Consider the following 21,433-nt stretch of genomic DNA (forward strand, 5'->3'; position numbering starts at 1 on the left):
CCAACACCATTTGTTTGAACAAAGATACTTGCATGGCATCCATTATTGCTCTACTATTTTTAGTTTCTGCAGAGGGGATTTTCCAGTCTACATCTGGCATATTAAAGTCACCCACGATCACCACTTCTCCCTTCTTACCTATCTTATGGATGTCTTCAATCAGATCTCTGTCCAGCTCTTCCTTTTGGTTTGGAGGCCTGTAAACCACTCCAATATAAATGGACACTCCGTCATCTTTTTTTAGGTCGACCCATAGAGCTTCTTCTTTACCCCAACTTCCTTGTAGCTCAGATGCTTGGATGTTGTTTCTGACATAAAGAGCCACACCTCCCCCTTTTCTATCCTCTCTGTCCTTCCTTAACAAGTTATAGCCTGGTATTGTTGTATCCCATTCATGAGATTCTGTGAACCATGTTTCTGTGATAGCAACAATGTCCAATTCTGCCTCAGCCATTAGGCAAGACTTCCCTTGGGTAAATCCATGTTGACTGTGTTCCGCTAAATCACGTCTTTCTATATGCTCTATGATTTTGATCTTGAGAATAGTTTCCATTATTTTTCCCGGCACTGAAGTCAGGCTCACTGGTCTAAAGTTACCCGGATTGCCCCTGGATCCTTTTTTAAATATTGGGGTTTCATTGGCCACCCTCCAGTCTTCAGGTACAATGGATGATTTTAATGATAGTTTACAAATTTTAACTAATAGATCAGAAATTTCATTTTTTAGTTCCTTCACTACCCTAGGATGCATACCATCCGGTCCAGGTGATTTGCTACTCTTTAGTTTGTCAATCTGGCCTACTACATCTTCCAGGTTCACAGTGATTTCGTTCAGTTCGTCTGACTCATCACTGCTGAAAACCATCTCCGGAACTGGTATCTCCCCAACATCCTCACTAGTAAACATGGAAGCAAAGAATTAATTTAGTCTTTCTGCAATGTCTTTATCTTCCCTAAGAGCCCCTTTAACCCCTCGGCCATCTAATGGTCCAACCAACTTTCTCACATGTTTCTTGCTTCGGATATATTTAAAAAAGTTTTTATTATGAGTTTTTGCTTCTATGGCCAACTTCATTTCAAATTCTCTCTTCGCCTGTCTTATCAATGTTTTACACTTAACTTGGCAATGCTTATGTTTTATCCTATTTTCTTCAGATGGATCCTTCTTCCAATTTTTGAAGGATGTTTTGTTGGAAAAAATAGCCTCTTTCACTTCTCCTTTTAACCATGACGGTAATCATTTTGCCTTCCTTCCACCATTCTTAATGCGTGGAATACATATGGACTGGGCCTCTAGGATTGTATTTTTAAACAATGTCCAAGCCTGTTGAACACTTAACCTTTACAGCTGCACCTTTCAGTTTTTTTCTATTTTCCTCATTTTATCAGTTTCCCTTTTGAAAGTTTAGTATTAGAGCTGCAGATTTACTTATTGTCACGCAGTTATTATTTATTTGCTTTTCTATACCGACATTCGATTTGGCATATCACATCGGTTTACATATAACATGATGTCAAAAGGCAAGCCTTATAATGACATAGTACATTGTAACAGATTAATTAACTAACTAGGTACTTATAACTTGCTTAACGAATTAACTTAATAGTAAATATATTGAAATAACTTTTTAAACAGAATATGTTCTGATTTAACTTATGTACAGTGGCAGGGAGGGGGGATGGCAGGGCCGAGGGGAGGTTATTAGTTTACATTTGATCATGTTATGATCACTGTTGCCAAGTGGCCCCACCACCGTTACCTCTCTCACCAAATCCTGCGTTCCACTAAGAATTAGTGGATATTATCACACTATATATATAGACACACACACACATATGTACTTTGTTGAAATATTTTTTTCCTTGTTTTTTATGCATCTTATATGTGTCTGGGTGATATTCATTGCTAGTGCACCAAAGTTCATACCTTCTGTTGTATCATCTTCATATATGATTTTCCTTATCCTCTTTTTATTTCTAGGTGAGCTTTGTGCTGCCATATTACTGCTCTCAGGTGGTGGTAACAGGCCTTCAGAAGGTTCTGGAGTAAAGAAAATGCATGCTTTATCTCTCAATGCCAAGTCCACATGCAAGACCCTCTAGTGAAAGAAAAAATAGGAGCCTGAAGTACATCATGTAAACACAGGATAGGCTAATATGTAGGGACAATCTTTATTTATTTATTTATTTTATTTAAGAATTTTTTATATACCGGGGCACGTTAAAAACATCACCTCGGTTCACAGTGTAACGTAGCAACAGGCTTTACAAAATTTAGAATAGATAAGGATAGATAAACATTAGAAAAAAAAAGGTTCTTTAACTATTTACAAGTTGAATTTCTGTTCATTATTCAGATGAAGACTCTTGAGGAGAGTAGGGGAGAAGAGGTTCTTTAACTATTTACAAGGTGATAGGGAAGAGGGCGGGTAAGGAGAGGTGACTCTTAAGGAGGTTGAAGGAAAATAGGTTCTTTAATTATTCACAAGGTGGCAGGTAAGTAGGCGGATATGGGGGGGTAGGGGGAGGATGGGGTTGATGGGTTGGGAGGAGGAGGAGGGGATGGTGGGAGGAATGGGGAATAGGGAAGTGGGAGGGGGTGGGGTTGAGGTGGTTGGGGTTGATGGGGGTCATGGTAGTAAGGTTCATTAGAGGAGTGTCCGTGGGCATTATGTTCGATACATATTCTATTTATTTATTTATTTGTATTCCACCTTACAGGCACTTCAAAGCAGATGGCATCCAGGTACTGCAGGTATTTTGCCATCCTCAGAAAGCTCACAGTCTAATATGACCATTCTGTATTCTCCCTATGGGTTGCAGAAGAAGGTCTCTATTGGCAGAAAAGTGGGTTTCATAAACCACGTCCCATTGTCTTTGCTTGCGATTCAAGTGAAGGAGAGCATAAGTTTTAAAAGGCCGATACTGCACAGATTTTATTGTGTGTGTACACAAAAGAAGACATTTCCCGTATGACTGTTCCTGGATCTCATGAAAGTGTTTGATGCACATCGTGTGGTGAGTTACTGTCCACATTTATTACTCTGCCATGTTTATTTCTATGAGAACGAAACCCATACCTTCAGTTGTGCCATCTTCATATATCACTTTCTTTATTTTCTTCGGAGCTCTAGGTGGAGGTTTTCTGTTCTCAGCAGGCGAGAATGACGAGGGGGAGGGCGATGGCAAAGGATGTGGAGAAGGTTCTAGAGTGTGGAATACATCACAATCACATTTTATTATAACCAAACAATTTTGGGAGGAAAATCTAAATCGTATTCTGACAAATTTAGATTCATAAAAGTGAACTTTAAAAGCCCGATGCACGCCAAAACTGGGAGATACGCGAATATGTCGGGCCAGTGCGCGCCGAGCGGATTTTAAAAGCCACCCAAGTACGCGCTTATCTCCCACCATGCGCACAAACTAAAACGTCCATAAAAGGGGTGGGGCATGTTCTGGGCGGGGCCTGGCACTCCTGGATTTCAGCTTTGAATTAACGCATGAATATGCTCAAAGGCACGCGCTGGAGTCCCTTTCGGGTAACTTTATTCTGCTATGGAGGACGTGTAAGTAATGAAATAAAGATAAATTGATAGGCGGGATTGGAAGGTTTGGAGCCAAAGGGGAGAAGGAGGCTCTTAAATTAGTGGGCATTTGGAAGTCCTGATCCTTACCTGGGTGAACTGGGAACAAACTGGGAAAACAGATAATGGCGTCAGCGCACATCTACTAAAATCTCCCCACTTATGTGGTAGAAGCAGCATTTGCATGCAGAGGCACATGTGCGCGTGCTTAGGCTGTTTTATAACATGCACACATTTACGTGCATACGTTATAAAATGGCCGCGTCTCTGGATAAGGGCTGACGAACGTGCGCACATCGGCACCTGCATGCCTGTTGAAAAGTAACAAGACGAACCAGCAAGCTGCAATGAGAAACAAAACACTGCCCCCTTCATATATCCGTAGCAGTACACCTAGGAGACCATATAGTATTTGATTTGAACAAGTCACACTGCTACTCCGACGGTGGTGGGTTTGGCTAAAACGTAGGTTTTTCTTCCTTCCTTTAAGCATCTCTGTCCAAAAGGTTCTGCTAGCCTTGCAAGAAATAACATCTCATGCAATGGCTCACTCAGGGGCTGAATTAGCCCAAATCTTAAACTTGTGTGCAGTAGCACCGAACATTAAGGCTTCAACTCAGCTGCTGTGCATTTCCTAAGAATTCATAATTCAATGACCTCAAAATAATGGAGGTGCCGTGATAGGAGCCCGGTTTCTTGCCAGCCACCAGTTTCAAAGGGAAAAGCTGCAGGGAATTTCCCTTTAAAGCGTGCTTGCATTCCCATGGGTACAAGATACCTGGCAGGACCGCAAGCCCTACACTTACTTCAAAAATTGCCCCATTAAGTAGCTAAGAAGCTGATTTGAGGAATGAAGCTAAATTCACAAAGATAATGGTAGGATCTTTAAGAATGCATAAATTGTTCTATATTTTTGTAAATGCTGCTTCATTCCCCATGGCAATGTGACGCAGAATTTTTATTATTTTGTCAAGATTGATGTTACTATTTTGTGCATCACTTGGGATGGTTTTCAGACCATCTATCTGTTATAGAAAACAATAAATAGATCTTCTTAAAAGCACTTCCCCTTCTCTCCCCTTCTCCCATTCCCCTGCAAAACTCCTTTCCCTTTCCATAGCTACATTTCTTAATGCAAGTCCTCAAAATACGCAGACTTTGCCTGCCCGACCTTTCTTATCAACCCCAGCCTGGCATGCATGAATAAAAGATGTGTTTTTACGTTTGATATTTTGATTCATATTGTTTTAAGGTCATTGGATGATGAATGGTCTGCTTCCAAGCTATTTTAACAACAACGCTTCACCCATACCTCCTCTTCCCCCAAATCACATTTTCCAGCAATTCCTTAATGACGTTAAAAATCCCTAATAGGAAGTCCTTGAGGAGCTCAGGGCCAGTAGGCCCAGCTATTCTTATCGATCCAATCTGAGAGATTTTTGTGTTTTTTTTTTAAGATCATTGAAGTCTGAATGTTTGAGAAAGATGCAAGCACAAGACTGTAGCTGAGGCTGAAGTCTTGACAACTTGCATTTCTGTTCACAAGTTTCACATTTCTACTAATTCTCCCCCTTTTTGTGTCCGTTACTGTCTGTCCAACACGTGCACCTGTTTTCTTGCTTGGATTGTGAAACTGATGGAAGCTTTGAAGCTGGCCATACAATATTTATTTATTTATATTTATTTATATCACAACGACCTTCCTCAAGTAGCTCAGAGAGACACTAGAATGGAATGGTGTTGTAGTACTGAAGCTTAGACACTGCTGTCCTACCTTCTGTTAAATTATCCTCGTAAATCACTTTCTTCCTTTTCTTCGGTGGGGCTTTCGGTGGTGGTTTTGTTGTAGTTCTGGATGGACTGAGTGGAGATAAAGGCGATGGATCTTCTAATGGTCCTGGAACAGCATAACAATATTAATTATTGTGGGCTACATTCAGTACTCCAGAGAAGTCATGGTGGTACAGCATTGTGAAAGGTCACACTCGCCCTGAACCCTCTGTAGGATTGCAGCATATTTTTCTCATAGGCAGGATCTCAGCACGTGAACCTGTACATTTCTGGCCACAAAGCAGGGACCCTACCACAGAGCTAAAGGAGCAGGTTCTCTGGCCAAGCTAGCAGAAGAACCCTATCAACCTTGGCCTGGCCGCAACCCTTCGTTATGCTACTCTGGCACTGGCATACAGAAGCAGTAGTCTGTAGGTTCAATAGAATTTCAGCTTGTTTGCTTCTAACTCTGTCCTTACTTCTTTTGATAGAAGTATTTTACGAAAAGTCCCTACATACTTTTAACGATTCCCTAGGATTATGCTAGGACTCGCACTATAAAAGGTTTAAAGTGGTCTCACTACAGTTGAAAGTGCACACCGAAACACTCGGTATATGTGCTGGGAAAAAATGTTTTGTTCTGGGGCTGGAGAGATTATTTAGTTTGTTTAATATTTTTTATTTATTTGTTTTGTTTCTCCAAATGAAGTAAGCATTCAATTTAAGAAAAGAAGAAATGGGCTCCCTCACCCATGCCAGACCATGCTTACCCTTCCCATTTTTGTACTACCCAGGAAAAATTTCTGGGCATCATAGTTGATATTATATTGAAATTGTTGGCTCAGTGTGCTGCGGCAGTCAGAAAAGCAAACAATATTAGGAATTATTGGGAAATGAATGGTGAATAAAACGGAAAATGTCATAATGCCTCTGTATCACTCCATGGTGAGACCGCACCTTGAATACTGTGTACAATTCTGGTCACCGCATTTCAAAAAAGATATAATTGCGATGGAGAAGGTACAGAGAAGGGTGACCAAAATGATAAAGGGGATGGAACAGCTCCCCTATGAGGAAAAGCTAAAGAGGTTAGGACTTTTCAGCTTGGAGAAGAGATGGGTGATATGATAAAGTTCTACAAAACCATGAAAGGACTTGAATGGGTAAATATAAAACAGTTATTTACTCTTTTGAATAATACATGGACTAGGGGGCATTCCATGAAGTTAGCAAGTAGCACATTTAAAACATTTAAGACAGCTAGTATACTTGGGTTTAAAAAATGTTTGGATAAGTTCCTGGAGGAGAAGTCCATAAACTGCTATTAATCAATAGGGAATAGCCACTGCTTGTTGCTGGCTTTAGTAGCATGGGATCTGTTTAATGTCTGGGTACTTGCGACTTGGGTTGGCCACTGTTGGAAACAGGTTACTGGGACTGATGGACCCTTGGTCTGACCCAGTATGACATGTTCTTATGTTCTTATCCAAAAAATTAGTGCCTTTCCATGCAATCTTTGCATCAGTAGGAAAACTCCTGGGAATGTGAATTCCTCCTGCTTTTTCATTTCCATAAAATAAAATGCTGATCTGTTTATAATTTTACAGTACTATTCCTATAAAGCCACCTATCAACATAGGACCAACAGCTGACACGAAACTGCAAGAGAAGGAAAATACTTAAAAAAAAAAATTTAAAAAAAGTGAATGCTACACATGTAAATAGTCACGTAAAAAATGTAATATAAAAAGAAACCTCGTAATAAGGCCAACAAAGGAAAATAAAAAACCAGAAATCTTGCACATGACTTCTGAGCTACACAATGCGGCTGCCTTAGGAAGGGTACTTTTCTGCTGGTAAAACAGTACCGTACTGAGAAAGTGACTTTGTAACAATTGTCCAGTTATTTAGTTGTTTTATATACCAAAAGATTATCACAACGGTTTACAGTAACAGCATTCATATTCATGGTCTTTGATCATATGTGTCCACATTCCACATGTCATTCAACACCATAGCAAGTACATATTCCAGTTCATAGTTATACATATTCTAAGATATCAAGCTAGTTGTTATATAAATATAGTTCATATTTCTAGCTCAACACAAGAGTAAATACAAATTCTAATTCAAATTCTAATTCATACCTATCCGATATGTAGGTAAAAACCTGCACATAGGGCCCGTATGGGTGTTCTTTTGCCTGTTGTGGGAAAAGGTGCCTGTATGGATGGGATTTGGAATTATTTACTTTTGCAGTTTCAAAAGTATGTACGCCATTTTCCCCAAGAAAAATCCATGGACACACATTACCAGGTGTAAATCTGCACAGGAGGTTTGATGGGATAAGTTGGGATGAACTATTGAAGACGCATGCCAAGATAAAGTATTCCTACCATGGGTTACATCCTCCGGTTTTATGTTCTTTTTTGTTAAGTTGATTGGGGTGCTCTGTGGAAGTCTTGTGGTAGATATTCTGCTCCAGGCAGGTGGCAGTGGGCTTGTTGTAGAAGGCAGCACATGTGTTTTGTTGTCAAAAGGCTCTGGATTGAAGTAAATCACATGAGAGTCTGCATTCAGCAGGTTATCCTTACATACAAAATATTTAATAAATGAGTGAGAAAATTAAGAAATAACTTAGGAAAGTAAAACTACGTTGAGACCAATATTCAGCGCAACTTAGCCAGAGAAGCAGCGACTTATGACTGTCCAGCTGTGATCAGCGGTTGACATTTAGCTGGATAAGTAGTTAATCAGATAAGTGATGAGCGGGATGTGGACAGATTGGGGAGAAGCTACTTATCCACTTAAATTCGCTGGATAAGTGCCAATATTTGAACTTATCTGGTTAAGTTAACCAATTATGTTAGACCTGCTCAATAGTAGGTATAATGTTAGCCGGATGAGACTTACCCAGCTAACTAGTGACTATTATGGGGATATTAAGCAGCATAGCCATGCCGTTGAATATTTCTTTTAAGTTAGCTGGATAATTCTTATCCGGCTAGCTTTCTTATCCAGCTATGATGAATATTGACCCAGTGAGGACCAAAGTGCAGTGAACTAGTTGCAGTTTTATCAAAGGCTGCTCAAAGTATGAGTCTTCCAAATACATGCAGATAAATGTGTATAAAATGATACCCAGCTAATATGAAATAAGTGAGACATGGGATTTGAGATGAAAGCAGAGAGAATGGGAGTACAAAGCTCCTGCAAAATGTATGAATGTTGCAGAGTCGATTGTATAAACAAAGGTAGAAAGAACTGAAAACTCTATTACCTTAAACATGAAAGAATCATGGGATACAATAATTATATTACAAATGTCAATAACCACAACAATTTAAAAAATATTCCGTAATCAAAATACAATTAAATTACATACAATAAAATATTATCAATATTGATCATACATATACATTTATAAAAATGATATTCATATACATTCATACATAAACAGAGAAAAAATCCTAGCTAACTAACATACTGCAGACAGCTTGGCCCTCTATTTTGAAACGGATACACTCCAGCAACATTAGACTTAAGCACATCGAGAAGAAAACATCCTTTACCACCAGCTTTAACATTTTTTTGACACCTTGGGATACTTGCTTTTCAGCTCTTTCATACATTGTGTCACTGGTATGATACAGTGTTTAAATGTGAATGATATATTATTAAATATGTATGGCAATTTTGTCCTTTGAGAATCCATGAGCTGTCTGCAGTATGTTAGTTAGCTAAGATTTTTTCTCTATGTATGAATGTATATGAGCATCGTTTTTATAAATGTGTATGTATGATCAATACTGAATATTTTTATTGTATGTAATTTCATTGTATTTTGATTACTTTGATTATGGAATTTTTTTAAATTGTTGTGGTTATTAAAGACATTTATAATATAATTAGTGTATCCCATGATACAATAATTGATTAGCGTGGGTAGAATAGGCGCTAATCAATCCCCTAATGCAATAAGGGGATTAGCGCATATTCAACGTGCATCCTACGCGGAGTGACTCTAACAGCGCTCATCACAAGCAAATGCATTCACTCCCGATGCAAAAAAAACATATGTATGTTTCGGACACACGTTTAACTGTCATCTATTAACACCTGCCTGGAGCTGGCGTTAATAGTTGAGTGCATCTAAAACAAGTACAGAAAAGCAGAAAAAACTGCTTTTCTGTACTGCCTCCTACTTAATATCGTTGTGATATCGTTGTGATATTAAGTAGGATGAAAAATAAAAGAAACAAAAAAAGTTAAAAAAAAAAAAAATAGACAGTCGGGTTTAGGAAATGGATGCTCAACTGACAAGCATTCACTTCCTGAAACCTTGGTGTCTGTTTTCCTTGCCGGTGGACGGCCGAGTCACGAAAACCGATCGGGTTCTCGTTAGCAAGGATGCGCTAAATATTGCATGGTGCCCCCCTTGGGGGCTTGTTAAGAAAGCGAACACTGACTGTTCAGCGCCTGCTTTCTACGCAAATTTATTGCATTGGCCCCTAAGAGATCATATGATCCCATCTTTTACAACTTGAACTCAAACGAGCAGTTGCGTTTAACAGAAGTTGTAGTGGGTTTAATGTCACAGCAAGTAAGCCAATGAAGATGGCATTACAGTAGTTAACTAACGGCAGATAAGAGGCCAGTACTGCTGTCCGAAAATCTGACGTCTATAAGATGTTTAAGGCCACATAAACCCGTAGCTTATAAAAGCTGGACTTTAACACTTTTCTTATGTGTAGATGGAAAGAGAGCAAAGGGTCGATTAGCACACCAAGGTTTTGTATACATGATTTCAATGGAAAAGTGGCATTCTCAATCGCAATTGTAGTGTATTGAAGCAGCAATGACCGAAAGGAGTGCAGCATGGTAGTGGGCCCTACCTGGGCCATTGAGTACTTTTTGGTGGTGACTCCAAAGTGCAATTTGCTTATGAGAGGCCCCAAAACATACAGGGAGATATGCCAAATGACAATGGGGACTCCTGCACCCATATCCATCTCAGGAGTGTCCTTGGCAGGGGGGATCTATACCATTCAGTGACTCACCATCTCCTTTGCCTTCTCTACAGGAAAAAGGCTACTCCTATGCTGGCAGCAATGTGTCCAGAATTCATGAGTCTCTGATAGAAGATGAACTATTGAAGCAAAGGCTGAAATCTGAGACCAGGCCTGAGTGGAGCCCAGTAGGGTGATAGACAATAAAAACTCTATTGAGTGTCCCAGGCTGAAAGATTGGTAGGGAGAAAGGTGCAGGCCCTGCTTGGATTGCAGAACCATTACGTGCCTGTCCTTGTAATGAACTTTGTGGCAGATCAGAGGGATGCCTGGATCACGGAGTAGGCAGACAAGTGTATTATCAAAGACTGCACAGACCTTCAATTTGTGAGGGCACATCCAGACTACCCAAGCGACCTGGACAGAAAAATTGCTGAAATGAAACTCGGTCAAACATCTATTAAGTATGTGTTAATTTGCTAGAAGAGACGTGGGGCACAAGTCAAGAATAATCTGGTCTGCCTCCTTCCTAATGGGAAGGTGGTGAAAAAAACCTGAACCCTTGCACCTTGAGGCACCACCTGTGAAACCAGAGCCTTCTGAAGAAGAATGAAGAAGTTACCCTGAGTGGTAGGGAATTACCAGTTCCAGAGATGATCCAGCTACCAGAGGATAAATGGCCTAGACATTTCTATGTTGTTAGTCTGTTTTATATTTTGCAGACGGCATTTCCAGTTAGGCTGGGAAGGCCAAGGTGTTTCACTTATTTTTAAAGAACTGTTAGCTTACCCTTCATGGGAGGGCTAGAGGATCTCTATGGACAAGAATCATCGAAGACCAACTCTGGATGGACTCTAGTTACCTTTAAGAGGAAGGGCACTCCTATAAGTTATGAATTTTGACAAAAAAATGATTTTTTTGTTTGGAGAAAGAACAACGAGGCTATTGTTGAAAAAAAAAAAGACATTCTAGAAAAAATATAAAAAACAAAAATTTGGAAAAAACGTGGGGTTCCTTGATTTATTTCTGCTAATCAAGTGTTTATTCTTTTCTTTAGGTGGGAGTCCTCCGAAAGGTTGTCTTGACCATTCTGCAGTTAACTTATTTTTCTTCCCGGTTCCAGTCTTCTCCTATTTCCAATAATAGGAGTAACTCTTTCTTTCACAGGCCTTAGGCGAGGAATGTTGGAGAAGAAGTGACTCTGGTATGAGTCCTACTGCATGGCTCAATGAGAAATGTTCTCGGGTTAAGTGTTTACAGTATAAAGTGAGGGTTGGGTAGAGGAAGCCCAGGCTGGCTATGTCATTCCCATGTGCTGGTGCTGTGTTTTTGGCCATGGCTTCAAGTTAGCTTTCCCACTGCTGGATTTGGGTGCCAAGAAATGAAGAACAAATGTTGATAGTGTCCAGCATTCCCCTTCAGGAAACGCACAGTGGATGTGTGAGATTTTTCTGCTTGGCGGGACACATCCACAGAGGCAGAGATCAGTTAAATCCTGGCTAGTGGAAATCTAAGGACCCTGGATGTAATTGGACACTATTTTCTGAAATCTATTAATTCTTTTGAAATCAATTACAGTAAAGTTTCATCTGATCACCCATCCTGAAAATCCAGCCTGGTCTGCAAGTGTCCCTGTCCCCAAGAGCCACGGTAACTCTCTCACATGGGAGGGAGATCACTACTGCCTGGGCCAAGAGGTTAACCTTTCCCTCACAGAAAGGAATCCAGCTCTGGAGGACAAGAGTTGGGGCCTACCCTTAGGATAACAGCCTCATCCTTGGGAAAAGGCTTACAAAAATACAAGTGTTTGTGAAGGATAAGGCTAACATCCGACAGTTTACAGCTAGGATTAGTCAAACCTTGACGCTCTTACCTTCACAGTGTAGATGATAGTCTGGGCAACACTGATCATAGTTGCTACAGTTTGGGTCACAATCGCATTCTCTTCCTCTTTTGAAAGTCTCGTGGCAGCGGCCTTTACAGGAGCCCTCTACAAGGGGGAAATTCAGAGGAGAGAGCATCTTGTGATTGCAGTCCACCAAGTTTTTTGGTCTGATTGCTTTCCTCTATTTTTCTCTGGCCCCAGTCCAAATGAATCTTGTCTGTCCTTTACACCGGCAGGATAACGTGGTAAGCCCACAGCTGAGATACCCTATGAGGTTTCACCTCTTTTTAATCCACCAAGCTAAGGTTTATTAAGCTTGGACATCCCAACACCTACTTTGTACAGGCAAGACTATTGAATGTTTTCAAAGTGAACTCGTGCATGTAAATTCACTTTGAAAATACTCAGCTAATGTGCCCGGTACGCAAATGTATTTGCTCTCCTCTTACAAAGTCTTGCCTGAAAGTGTCGACTCTGCCCCAGGTCCAGTCTCTGGATTGCCTCTGCTTACTTTATGTGAAAGTATAACCATTACTGGATTACCCAGGCACTTTTACATGCACTCCAGCCTGGGCTATTTTAGTATACCCATTTACACCCAGAAAACCAAGCGTTATGCATGTAAATAGCTTTGAAAACTACCCATAGGTTTAAACCAACACCAGCTCCTTCCTGCCTATATTTTTTTCTCAAACTTTCAACACTAACACTGTCCTTCATATTCTGTTACTATGCCACTCTCCACCTCCCTTGCTGGTAGGCTATTACAACCCTTGTCATCTTCCTCTCTGGTTCTGATAAATCTCATGTTTAATCCATGTCATTTTTTTTTATCATCTGTTTGATTTCATTTTTAAAATGGTTCCGGGGGTGTTTATTTTGGGTTTCCCTAATTTCGGAATTAGTGCACACTAACTGAAAATGTTACAATAAGTTAAAATTTGTCAATTGGGGAGCAGTTCGTTAGTGAGAGATAAGGTTCTACATTCCCATTGGTTGTCTCCTTAGTTACTTGTTTGTGCTGCCAAGATTGCAATGTGGGTGTTTGTGGGGGGATGGCCAGTGCCTGGTAACAAGTGTAAACAAACAAGTGATGTAATAAATAATAGCATCTTGTTCTAGTCAGCAAAAGTAAAAGCATATAATGCAAATGTATATTTTGAATTTGCTAATCCCTTTTTATTTTAGGAAATGGGCCCTGGAATTTTGGCACATCCACAGATAAGAAAAAAAAATGACATGAAAAAAAAATCAATGCCCATTCCTATAATCACTCTTCTTTATAAAAATAAAGTAGATTGAATACTATTGTGAACTTTACAGATGTCACAGCTGAAAATATACCAATAAATCTTAATCTTGAAAGCAACAAGACTATAAACCTCTAAAGAATTCAGTGATTATAATTTTTGTTAACCAGTTGCTTATATATAGAGGCAACTTTATGCTTCCTTATTGTGCATTGATCTGATGAAGGCAGCACAGCTCTTTTAAGCTAGTCACAAATGGGTTGTCAGTTCAATAAAATGGGCCTCACCTGTAACTTATTTGCTCACCTTTACTTCCATGTCATGTTTAGAAACATTTTGAAAACGTCTTTAGAATGTCAAAGTCTCTGCAGGGCATAACAATCTGCTCATAATTGCTTCTGCCCATAGGGAACACCATTTTTTTAAATGTCTGCTATGATGTCTCATAGAAAAATCAAAGATGGCCGCTTAATCTACAGGGGGTGACAGATTGGCCTACAGATTTTTATATTTTACTAATAAAATTCACCATTCACAATATATCCTACAATGTCCAATCATAATGAAACATCACACATCTGATACTTTCCTCCCCTTCCACAAAACCCTTTTCCACTTCCCTATATGGTTATCAGTCATAGTTTTGTGACATTAAATAGCGGTAGTCGGAAAAAGATGGTAAAATCTTGTTTTTTTAAGACATTTACATAAGATATTTTCATTCCAAGTATGGTCTCATTTGCTGTCATTTTGAATCATGGCTGTTTCTCACATTAAAAGAAATCAAAATATCATATAATTATCATTAAAAAAAAGTGTCTAGTAGATCTATTAAATAACACAAGTGCAACACCGGCTAAAACTAATCTTAATCTAATAGTCACACTATGAAGGCCTAATGCTAATTAAAGAACTCAAGTCATATTCTTTTAGATGTTATGATAATTTAAAACCTTTCTAGAGCAGCCATATGTGTGTGTATAGTATGAGAGTCTATTCATTATGGCATAGATTATATTTCCTTATGGCTCAACCTCAACACTAAACTACAACAGCAATCCCATGGAATATCTAAACAATTTTAAGTTACATAGAAACACAGAACTTGATAGCAAAGAGCACATAGCCCATCCAGTCTACTCATCTGTATGATCAATGCTTTGTGCAAGTCTCTAGTATTTCTATAGTCCTCGGTAGCATTGCATGTTGACAGAAAAGGTCAGGATTTGAAACAGTACCTGAGGTGCAGGCTTTTCTGTAATCATGGCAGCACTCCATGAAGTAAAGGCAGTTATAATCACAATGGCACTTATCCCCTCTAAAGTAGGCTTCTCCACATCTTCCTTGACATCGAGATGGATCTAAAACGATCCAATATTAAGCATTGCCAATTAACATCGTACATAGGACATATATTAATTTGTAGCTAATCACCTATACTTGCATTGGAAATTCCCACTGTTCCCAAGATATTTTTGCTATCCTTCAATGTAAAATGGCACTGCTCATCATTATTAACATTAATGACTTTGGAAGTGAGAAGGCTTGGGTTGTGTGGTAGAGGCAATGCACTTGAACTATGGGAGGGAAGGAAGATGATTAGCACAAGAGGAGTGACCATTCTGCTAATGCTAGAGTAGTACTGAGGGAGGCGGGGGAAAACAGTCATGGATGAGTTGCCTCCTGCCCTAGGCCAGCAAATGTACTTAAGTTGCCTGGGTCTAGGCCTGGATTTGGGCAGAGGGGGCTATAGGGGGTGAATATGAAAATAAATAACATGTTGCTCTAATGTAAAACTTAGTATTGATACAAAGGAACTGGCTCATACTTGGGTTTACTAATGAACAATCAGGACTGTTCATTAGTAAACCCAGCAAATATCACATAAATGTTGGAAAGAAAGAAGAAAAATGGATGCATTTGTTCTAACATAATATCCTTTTCTATAACAAACTCATTTTCTGTCAATTTCCTATCCTTTACCAATGGGCTTTGAGTGCTTTATGCATTATCTTTGGATATTTGTGACAACTATTCATTTTCTCTGCACAAACTTTTCCAGAAAAAAATCCACTTGTTTACAAATAAACTATTTTACAATTTGTTTCATTAGTTGTAAATGAGTAGGCCTATTGGAAAGAACCATTTTCCTTTTTTTTTTTTTTTGCTTACTATAACACTGCTGCATCTGAGCTTGCAGATAATAAAGATGTTTTTTCAAAGCTTAATTACATATACAGTAGACTCCAAGAGGACAAGTTCCTAGTATCCACCTGCAAGTATGAATATAACACCAGAGAGCTCTTGGAATAATCCATGATTACACGTGGATATTTAACCTAGAAGAGGATGTATCCCTTGCACCCTGGTTAAAATCCATCCTTCCAATCTGTTCATATTCAACTCAAAGGTAATGAGTCAGCTTCAACTGCATTGAATCTATGACTTTTAAAACTCCTTATTTCTTTGGATTATGCAAGTATTTGTGAAGCTTCAAATACTTTTGAGTATTATCATGGATCTGTGAATATTTACATTCAAACAAGCTCAAAAACATCCAGACCAAGCAAATATGACGATGTCAAGCTCTGAAGAGGTTCGATTTCTCCCAACCATTTTATGGCCTATCCCAGTTCAAATCCAATTCTTGGAAACCCTGATTTAGATGGAGCTTGGATTTAATGCAAACTAGTTTATTCATCTCTAGTCTCTCTGACATGCAGTGTCATTTATTGCATTCCCAGGAATTCTGGGGGCAGGATGATACTTGGGGTTCCTATAACTATTTGTTAATTTCATTATTTTAATTAGTTTTTGTTTTATCACTTTATTGTTAATTCGTTTGTTGTATATCGTGTTGGGCAATCTTTAATCTGGAAGGCAGTTTAAAATACTTGTATATAAATAAATTGGGTAAATGAATGCCACTGGCCATATTCACATGAAAAGTTCACGTTCGTGCCCATACTTACCTCGCGTGAAACATTGCTCAGGCAAGAGAAGGGAAGCGTAGAAGATCAGCTGCATGGAATAGGCCCTCCATGACATGATGGCTTCTTGGTGGTGAAGGTAAACCTAAAAGCAACAAAATATTAATGACCGCTAGCAGTCTTGTGCCAAACGTAAGTCCCTGCTCTAATACTTATACAAAGGGCAAACAGCCAGTGAAATACTCAGTAAGTTGTACAAGTTACTTACATATAAATATTATTTGTATCTAAGGATTCGGGTAGATATTTTATCTCTTTGGGCACTGCATTGAAGCCACTGTTCCAATGCCATTTAGCATTTCTGTTGCTCTCGCAATAAAACTAATGCTAATATGACAGCACTACGACACAAAACCCATCAAAGAAATGAATGTTGATGCCTGTTGGAAGTTTTCTGAAAGAACGGTTATTGCATGGCGGCTGAGCACTACTTTCTGATGATAAAACCTGGACAGACAAACAAGAGACGTTGGCTGCAGCAACCTGGTTTTAAGTATTTTCCCCACGAGAGGAAATTTTAGGAAAGGAAAATTGTATCTAATTCACATGAATTTCAAATAGTTTATATAAGATCATCTTTTTTTTTTTTTTAACTTAAATTACTTGTTCTCCTCTGCAATGCCATAGCTTGTAGCAATATTTATTCTGATGTTGATGTCCAGGTCCTCTGCTGGTACTGTAGGTGGGATAACTTTGTATGTGTTATAACTGTGCTCTTAGAACTGTAGTATTATTTACCCTCCAATTAACCTCCCTTCTTTTATAGATATTAATATTTCTAAGGTAACTTGGCAATAGTGGTTCTTTTCTGGAGTAAACTATGCACTATCCTCCTCCTCTGACCAAAAAAAAAGGTGTGAGAACATGAATGAAAGAATTACTACCTACTACAGCACGCAGATTTAACCCTGGCCTTCGGTGAATGTAGCTCAGGCATCCACTTACCTTACAGCCGATTTCCGTCTCTTTCCCCCGCTTGCCTCTCAAAGCTTATATATTGCTGCATGCATTTTGCAGGGATTCAATTAGCACCTTGGACAAAACCAGAAGTGCCAAGTTCAACCCTATTAAAAGAAAACGTTCCACAACTGCTGGAAAAGATCCCAGACGGCGGGACTGGAGCACATCTGGGAAAACAGGCCCATTGAGAAAAATAAAGAGCTGCCAAGAAAAATAGAAGCCCAGATGAATTATGAGAGCACTAATTTCACAGGGCAATGATGCAGCAAGATAGCCAGTGCAGCTGGAAAGCACCAGCGTGTACCTCAGACTGGGTGATCTTGATATGGCTGCATTATGCTTAATTATAGGACAAAATAAAGTTAAAAAAAAAACATCCAGTATTATCACAGTTTTATTTTAGAAAAAAAAGCTGTTTCAATATTCATTTATTTTGTTACTGAAAATATTCTTCAGTGGAAAAGCTTCCATTAAGGCAATGCACAAAGGTCACTTACTGAGACCGTTTACCAGGGATCACGCTTGCTGTACTTCTCTCAGTGAAGAAGGAAAGGAGCGATTACCTGTTATCAGTTTACCTGTTTTTTGGGGGTTTTTTGCTGCAAAACCTCTTTTGATCTTATTGCTAGGTTTCCTTTTTCTTATTTTGTCCTAATGTGTTTCATTTCTTATATTTTTACACTTGAATTAAAAGAAAAGGTGTCAATATTTTAGTGCGATGATTCAAAAACATAACAGGTAATGATTAAAAAACACAACGGGTATTAACTCTTTTGTGGTGATGTTAATTTTGTCACAAACAAAACCACATATACGTGACGTTCATAACCCAAATTTATATGAGGTCTATTCACTCAGCAACTCTTTATTTCATGTTCTATATGGCTATTGTTGAATTGTATTATTTTAGTGTGGTCATTTATTCCCGTTATTCAGCCAATGAAATACAAATATTCCCCCTAAGACCATGTTTTAGCATTTTATGTTACATTCATGATTGATGTCTGCATGGATTCTGATGATCAGAAGAGAAAGCATCCCCTATAACGGTGGGCATAGTTACATATGAAGAATATATGAAATGCCATAATGAGTCACACTAATGTTCATCAAGCACAAAAGATGCTCTTTTGGCTTTAGCTATCTCTTTCACCTCACCATTAAACTATGCTGAGGTTGTTAGGAATACATTTGATCTGGGCTTCAGACATGGTATTTTTAAACAATGACCATACCTCATGCAAACTTTTAATCTTGGCCTCTGCTTTTTTTAGTTTCTAAGTCCTTCATTCTATCATAGTCGTCTTTTTAAAGTTATATGTTATTATAGTAGTTTTACTTAATGTCCTCCATCCAGTGATTATGTCAAATTTGATTGCAGTATCTAACATCACACACAGAAACAGACACATCATCACCTGAGCCATAAGCAAGAGCTTCCTTCTCCAAAAAGATTCCACCCTTAGGAGAGAGAGAGTAAAGTTATGAAAGAAGTGCTAGCCGGAGCAGCCCCAAAGAATAAATGTTTGTGCGCTCCTCCCCAAGTAAGGGTTACATATTGGATGTATGTGGGCACAGCCTAGGTCAACTACATTATAACAATTCAATCACTGAATATAAACAATTACACCCTCTAGCTTCTCAAAGTATTCACAGTGACTATGCCTTCATCAGCTGCATTTCAATCCATAAGCATTCGGCAAGCATCAAGACAAGCACTCAAGCACCATGCCGCTGCAGGGCTAGCCGTAGAAGCCAGCCCTTCTACACATTTCACTGTCTGGGACACAGAGTCGTGAAAGCTTTGCCCCTTGTGTTATCCTGCAATTCAATCGTTGATTACTGGGTAAACATTTTCTGCAAGTGAGATGATGTACTGGTCTGCAGAAGAGCATGATTCATTTTTGGCCATCAAAGCCAAATACTGACAGGCAACTCATCTTAGTTTTCTCCCACACCCATGGCTGATAATTGCTTTGAAATTTTTTACTTGCTACATTTTGAGAAGGCCCTAACCCTTGTTTTATTATTGCATTTTTATAGATAGACTGATTGGGGAATATGAGGACAATGTGGATGATTTGGCTGCTCGGGCCTCCATGAGGATGCATGAAATGGCCTCTCAATGGAGAAGATTGAGACAAAAGGGATTATAGAAGTCAAGAAAGCATGTGAAAAACTCAAGCAATCCCTGGTTACCAAGGAGAGTACTTAATGGGAGTATGCAGATAAGAAATACGCCAAGACACTAATTACTGAGCATTCATATACCTCCCCCTGCCCCAAACTGCCAATATCATCTGATAATAAGCAAGAGGGGTGTGTGTTTGATGTACAAATACCAATAGACCTACTTTAAATGTCTGTGTGCAATGCCAGAAGTCTGAATTAAGGCTGTAGAAATAAACTGTAGAGCACTAAAGGACAAACGTACTCCATACATTACAAAGGTTAAAGGAAGATCCAAGACTACCCACAGGATTTAACGTGGGTTAAAAGGAAGTTTAAAAAGAGGGTCATCCATCAAAAAGTGGCAAGAGCTCCAAACAGTGAAAAATAGGCAAGAACATAAACACTGCAAGTCAGATGCAAAATAATTAGGCAAACTGCGAGACAATTGGAACGAAGCTTGATATATCCAAGGCAGCACAGCTTAAGTAGCAACTGGTGGGGTAAAATGAGGCAGCAAGGAGATCACAAGCACTTTTGATTTTCAGATCTCTTTATTATCATTTTCAGTATAAGACAAACAGCTTTCCATCTTTAGACTGCACACACACAATATGAATGTATACAATATGCCAAAATAGTCTTATAATCTCAAACAATCTCATATCTGCTTCCATCCTCCCAACCCCCAGCTCCCCTTTACCTTGGCAAGGAAAATGTCTGCATAGGTAGAAGAACTAATCTTGTTTTATGAGCACTTACAAAGACACTAACTCAACCTGCTTCACCCCGCACAACTCCAAGAGTCAAGAGCAAGCAGTTTACCAGAACCTTCTTATTTCCCCAGGTAGTACTGGAAAGAATGGAGCCCAGGGGTCCCGAAAATTAATTCTACGTTCGTAGAAGTTGATGCTACAGACTGGTATTCCATCAGCATTAAATCTAAAATGCCTTCCACGTACCTATGTTGGAACTTTGCTCTCCAGCACTTATTATGAATACCTTTCTTTACAATTAAACTGCATTTAACAGTAAAGCTTCTTGTGATTTTACCACACCTGGCTCCTCCTCATGATTATTCAGCAAGCTAAAAGATGCTGAACATGGGAATGGTGTGGAAAACATCTTACTCAGGACTAGAGATCCTTTGTGCCTGTGGATTTCAGAGCATTCCCAGAGATAATGCATTAATGTGGCTCCTGGTTTTGAACACTTTAGACAGGCATCTGATGTTTTATTTATTAATGCCTCATAGATATCATCTTCCTGGATTTGTATGCCCACATCGTCTCCTCACACTTTGACAACAGATTGCAACAACCGATATTTGGTGATGAATGGAAGTATTTATACATAGACATAGATACTGTCTTTGTATGTCATAAATGTATTAATCTTTGAAGTGCACCTGAACAGTAGTCTGAGAGAACCTTTTTAAGTGTCTATGAAGAGTAACTCTGGATTTGAAATACACAGGGACGGTAACTTTAATACTGGTGCACGGGCACACATGCGCACATTTTGCCAGCTCACATCCAGAGACGCGTCCGTTTAATAACATACAGGCACATATGCATGCATGCATGTTATAAAATAGCCTGGACATGCACACATGCGCGGAATTTTAAATGGCCGTGTGCAAATGTCGCATCTACTGCATGAGTGGGGGAATTTTATAAGGGAGATGTGCCAACACTGTTTGCCATTTTCCCAATTCATTCCCAATTTGCCCAGTTAAGAGAGAGGACTTCCTACCCTTGTCTCAGTTAAATAACCTCTGTTCTACCCTGTTAGCCCCGACCCTTAAAACCCC

This window comes from Rhinatrema bivittatum, chromosome 10, assembly GCF_901001135.1.
Source record: "Rhinatrema bivittatum chromosome 10, aRhiBiv1.1, whole genome shotgun sequence".
Classification (NCBI taxonomy): Eukaryota; Metazoa; Chordata; class Amphibia; order Gymnophiona; family Rhinatrematidae; genus Rhinatrema; species Rhinatrema bivittatum.